Raw genomic sequence first — 6,000 nt, 5'->3', positions numbered from 1 at the left:
TCGGAAGTAACCTAACATGCGGTTAGCGCTGTTCATTAAATTTTGAATATGAAGGGACCAGGTTAGGTTACTTGTTATGTGGACACCTAAATACTTATACGACTCTACAGCTTCTAACGGAGTGTCGTTTAGATAGTAAGAAAATGTAGTGGTATTAGAGCGGGATATTCGCATAGCTTTGGATTTGTTAATATTTAGTTCCATTCGCCACGAATTACACCAGTTAGCGACAACATTGAGGTCAGATTGAAGAGTGTTAGTGTCATAATCATAGAGTACTTCACGAAATACTAAGCAGCCATCGGCAAAAAGGTGTACGTTAGAATTTAGAAGAGAAGGAAGGTCATTAATGTATATTAGAAATAAGAGGGGACCAAGAACCGATCCCTGTGGTACACCTGAATGAACCTGGCCGGGTAGAGAGTTATGACCGTTGGCTGAAACGAACTGCAATCGGTTAGTTAGAAAGCATTCAATCCACTTTAATAAATTTGAGTCAATATTTAGTTGCTGAAGCTTATGAAGTAGTAATTTGTGAGACACTTTTTCGAAGGCTTTCGAAAAATCTAAAAAAATGCAATCAACACACGAAGAACGATCTAAAATGCAATGTAGTTTGTGTGTGAATGATATGAGCTGGGTCTCGCAGGAATATGATTTCTGAAAACCATGTTGAGCTGGTGTGAAGAAACATTTACTTTCAAGAAAATTTACTAGGTTTGTAAAAATGGCGTGTTCTAGTAATTTACAACACACACTTGTGAGGGAGATAGGTCTGTAATTCATGGGGTTAGTATTGTCACCTGATTTACAAACTGGGACTATCTTACCAATTTTCCACATACACGGTAGTGAAGACGAGTCTATTGATTGCTGAAAAATTCTTGTTAATATTATTGAACTTAACGCGCTGGTATTTTATAGGAATTTCGCATTGATGCCATCATGACCAGGCGAGGAGTGATTAGGCAGATTTTCAATGAGTTTAGTAATACCAGGTACATCAACGACCACGGGAGGCATAATAACGTAATCATAATGATGCGTGATAGGGAGATCCAAGTCAGAAGTTATCGAAAATTGTTTAATAAAGGTGTTATTAAGGATAGACGCAAAATCGCTGGCAGGAATAGGATTCTTAAATGAGTCAAAAAGCGTAATGGAATTGTTGGTTGGTGGGTTAATAACACGCCAAAATTTTCGTGTATTAGTTGTCAGCGTAGAAGGTAGCACACTAGTTGAGAATTTATTTTTTGCATCCTTGAGTGCCGAAAAGTAGGTTTCTGAGCCCAACTTGTAAGCTATCCTGCTTGCTTCACTAGGGGCAAGTTTCGCACGACGATACATACATTTCTTTTTATTAGATAGGCGTTTCATATGAGCGTTATACCATGGCGCATGAACCTTGGAGGTGATGGTGCGGCTTGGGATGAACTTGTCAATTAGCTCATTAATTTTACAGGCAAAAATGTTCCAGTTAGATTCCACTGATCTATTATCAAAGTCTTGAAAAAAGGGGTCAATGAATGTCGATAATTCGTTATTTATGGCGGCAAAGTTAGCTTTTCCGTAGTCGTGAATTGTTTTCCTGGTTATGCTCGCTTTCGGCCTGGTTACATTTAGAGAAAACGTAAGCAAGGAGTGATCACTTATACCAGGGAGATGTGAAATGGAGGAAATGAAATCGGGTCTGCTTGTTAAAACTAAGTCTAGAATATTCGCTACGTTAGATGTGCGTCTGGTAGGCTGTGCTACTAATTGGGATAATGAAAACGTCGAGCACAAGTCAATGAAGTCATTTGCTAACGTTGAGAATGGTGACAAGGATGGTGGCTTGGTGTTCCACGTGATATATTGAAATCACCAATTAGGATTACTTTGGAGGTAGGAAAACGAGTGTAAACCAGGTTAAGTGCGTCGTGCAATTCATTAAGAAAATCGTGCGAGGAAGACGGAGGCCGGTAGCAGACACCAAGAATTATTGTATGATGACTGAGAGTTAGTGAAATCCAGATAATTTCCAGATCACTGCAAATGTGAATTGGTGAGGACGAAATATTTTTTGAAATGGCCAACAGGACTCCGCCACCGCGACGCGCAGTCCTGTCGCAACGGATATGTTAAACTGAGATGAGGTGTCAAACATTTCGTGGTCGCGGACATGATCGTGAAGCCAGGTTTCAGTTAATGCCACAATATCAGCTGAACAAGAGTCGACAGCAGATGATAACTGATTGATTGATTGATTGTAGGGTTTAACGCGCCGACGCAACGTGCGCCGTGCGCACGTGCGCCGAAATCTCGTACACAAAGGCGTTTTTGCTTTTCGCCTTCATCACAAAAGCGGCCACCGCGGCCGGGAATCGAACCCGCGACTTCGTGCTCAGCAGCGAGCAGATGATAACTGGTGATGTTTGTTGAGCCCGCTTCGTACATTGGCAAAAAGGTCAGATACTTGGGGTGAAGAGGTTAGCTGCGATATTTTGCCACTTCCCCTCGCGCTTTCCTAGCTAGTCATGGGCTGCGGAGGCTCTGTGCTCTGGCTCACGAGTTCATCGCGCTGCTCAATCTGTTGTACGCTATCGGTGGTTGCGTCGTAGATAAAACATTTTTTGTTGAAGAATAGTTTGTTGTGACGTAGTTGAAATTTAGGTGATCCAGGCAAACTTTTACCGAAGCTTAGTAATTTTTTGCGGGCATTACGGGTAGCAAGAGAAAAATCTTCGCTCAAAGTAATATTGTTGTTTTTTAGCTCGGTACGAAAGGACAGGGTTTTCTCCTTAACTTTGTAGTTAGAAAATTTAGCTATAAATGGACGGGATTTTCCTTGTGAGTATGTACCTATAGACGGTGCGCGCGTTCAATAGAACCTGTAGGGAACGAATCAATAACTTGTGTTAGTGCTGTCAGTAGTTTTATTTCAGTCTGCTCCAAACTTTCTTTGGAATCAGCAATACCATGGAAGATTAAATTATCACGCCGCGATCTGTCCTCGAGCTCGTCCAAGCGGGATGTTAGAGTGGTGTTCGCAGTTGCAAGTTGTTCTACCGAGGCTTCCATACGTGAAAGCTCCTGACCGAAGTGTTCAAATGTTCCCGATTTTTCTTCCAGTGCATCAAGTCTGTTGTTTATACTGGCCATTTCACCTGCAATGCTTTTCTGACAGGTTTTAATTTCCTTTACGTCGGCAGCAAAATCCTCCTGACACTTCGAACTTTGCACAGCACGTGCATGCAGGTCTTTCAACAATTCAAACATAACTTGCATTTGTTCACCGGGATTATCCGGTAATGATTCAGTTTGCAAAAGCGTTTTCGACCGAGTGTCATGGCCAGGGTTGCTCTCGACGTCTCCAGAGCGCAATAATAAAAAAGACATAGAAATACAGTCGGACACAATGCTAAGCAATGTCCGTGGGCACGGGAACATTAGCAGACATATTTCATCACTTTTTTTAGTATGTAAGGAATATTGATTACACACCTGCAGCAGAAAAACGGGTCGTTTTGGAGCCATGCCGTAAGCACTGCTCCCGTGCCCACTGAAGTTCCAGAAGCCGAGCCGGCTATTTATGTTGGAAGCAGGGGGCGTGGAGGTAGTCGATTGGGCTGGTCATGCGTAGATTGACTGCGCAGTAGCCGTTCCGTCCACCAGCGGCGCGCCGTCGTGGTACAGACGATCCGCAAGGCGAGAGCAGAGGCGTAGATAGTCGGTCGTGATCCACAGGCGAAGCCGATAACGGGGCGACGAAGAAGGCAGCAAGCAAAGCCTGCAGCAGAAAAACGGGTTGTTTTGGAGACATGCCGTAAGCACTGCTCCCGTGCCCACTCTTTACCCAAAGTTCTTTACCCACTCTTTACCCAGTTACGCAAAGGGTGGTGTCATCAGCGTACATACTATAGCAGGGAGCAAGATAAACAGGAGCGCGACTTCGCTCTCTCCGACGGGCCCTTAATGTCCCTCGCTCGCGGAGCACAATGTATATGGCGCTACGAATGGCGCAGCTATCCCCGTGCTCCGGAGCTGCTCAGTTCGCGGACGCGACGGCGAGGCGCATTACGGCTAAATTTGTAGTCTGCTTCAAAGGTGGTTCGTTTGGCGCAGCTTCGCATCCGTTGCGGGCATGATTAACTGGTTCGACAGCACCTCCTGGGTAACCGGCACCCGACAGAATTAAGCTGTCGTGCGGCGAAGATACGTTAAGGATTTGTTTTCAGAACGGGAATACAAAATGTAGCGACCACATTCAGACATCTGGCCGCTAGAGAAACGCTTCTTTTTCCGCACTTCGGGCCACGAATGGCACTACATTGCGGAAATTGGTGAATGGGAATTCTGTTGTGTGCAACATGTATTACAGAAGCCAACTAGTTCTAACAAATAGCGATTCTAAAGTGCCCTCCACCTTCTCGCCACTTGTAAACTCAACTTGCTGGCTCAAAATCGGAATGAATGCTAAACAGTGAGCTCACATGCCGAATCTTTTCAGTATCTCTCCTCGTATCACGGGGGGGTGTAGCCCCGAGTTTTTTTTCTTCTCCTTTGGGACTGCATACGACCTCACGCATTGCATTATGCGTACTGCTAGTGCTGCTTACCGTATAGCGCACGGCGCTCCAGAGAACTACATCCACACAGTCGAAAGCACCTTGCTCCCTGATGCAGAGCGCACGCAAAAAGCGGAGTGTTGCTTGAAAAATGATGATTTGGCCTAGGTGCTTCTGAAGGCAAGACTGAGTTTCAAATCAACTTAACGATTTGAACTGCATGAACAGCTGCATCTTTCATTAATTCAGGCTAGTTGTGAGTAGTGCCAAACCAACCACGCCAGAGGCATGCGGGGGACGCTTCGAGAAATGTTTACGTATCACTCCACGTAGTACCAATATGTTCCACGCTTTTTCGACACACCACTGGCCTTCTCCCCCTACCCCTCTTATTTTTGAGTACTTGTGACCCCTCAACTGGTTGTGCAGCTGTTAATTACTACACGTAGATACGATATGCAGGGGGCAGACTTCCGTTGATGGCGCCATTAATAAGATAATATAATATGACAGGTGTACAGTGAGCACGTGTTAAAAAACTAATTAATTTTATTTGAATTATTTTAAATTAAAATTAATTTTATAAAACACACAAGAACTTCTTATGACGCAATATAGGTCATTATCCGGCTTCGCTCTTTATTCCAGAACAAATTTATTTTCACCAACCAGATCATCAGAACAAGTTGCTCAGCAATGCATCTGGCGGTATGCGCTGGCGGCATCGACAAGATTACACGACCGCACAGTGACAGTGAACATCTGGCCGTAAGTTACTACGCGGGTGGAGCCAAAGATAGCGTTCGAAATATTTTTGCTCGCGTAATGACGCTGACAGCGCCTTTCTATATTCATGGCCAGGCGGCAGCCGTAAATTTCTTGTGTGGAACTGCATGCATCATTGCCGCACGCCCATGTAGACTGCGGACGTAAACTTTGCGTGTGTGCAGAAGCATAAATCGTTAAGCGCGGTAGGGTTGCGGGCGACCAAAAAAGAGCGATTTTAGTGCTGTACCGCTTTACGGTAAGCCGAATCAGGCTAGACTGCATGTTGCAGTGTGCGATATTAGTCTGGTTGATTTCTTGTGTGGCTCTTCTGAAAACGTCGTCGCACGATTTCATCTTGGATCTCCTGGGTTATATCGCTTTCTTTAGTCCACCTTGATTATTCCAGACTAGACGTTCCCTGTTAGAGAATAAGCAGTCGTCACATATGTGGCGGTGTGCGATTACCCCGGCGCTCATTGCGGCCGCGCACCGTGATTTAGATTTTCGCGCGCGTCTGAGATGCGCGCTCAGTTTGACATGTTAGAAGCCAGATGTCGCGGCGAAGGGAAACAAGCTGCTGCGGAAAGCGAGCAAGGAGAGCAAAGTGAAAGCTGGGTTCCCGATGGCGCGGGGACATTATCGTCCCTCGCAAATGATTTGTTCCAGGCCATAGTCGGCGCTCCTC

Source organism: Haemaphysalis longicornis, unplaced genomic scaffold, assembly GCF_048455015.1.
Source record: "Haemaphysalis longicornis isolate Haplotype H1 unplaced genomic scaffold, Haemaphysalis longicornis Haplotype H1 scaffold_1, whole genome shotgun sequence".
Lineage (NCBI taxonomy): Eukaryota > Metazoa > Arthropoda > Arachnida > Ixodida > Ixodidae > Haemaphysalis > Haemaphysalis longicornis.
The sequence above is the reverse complement of the archived record's forward strand: the minus strand, read 5'-3'. Positions refer to the sequence as shown.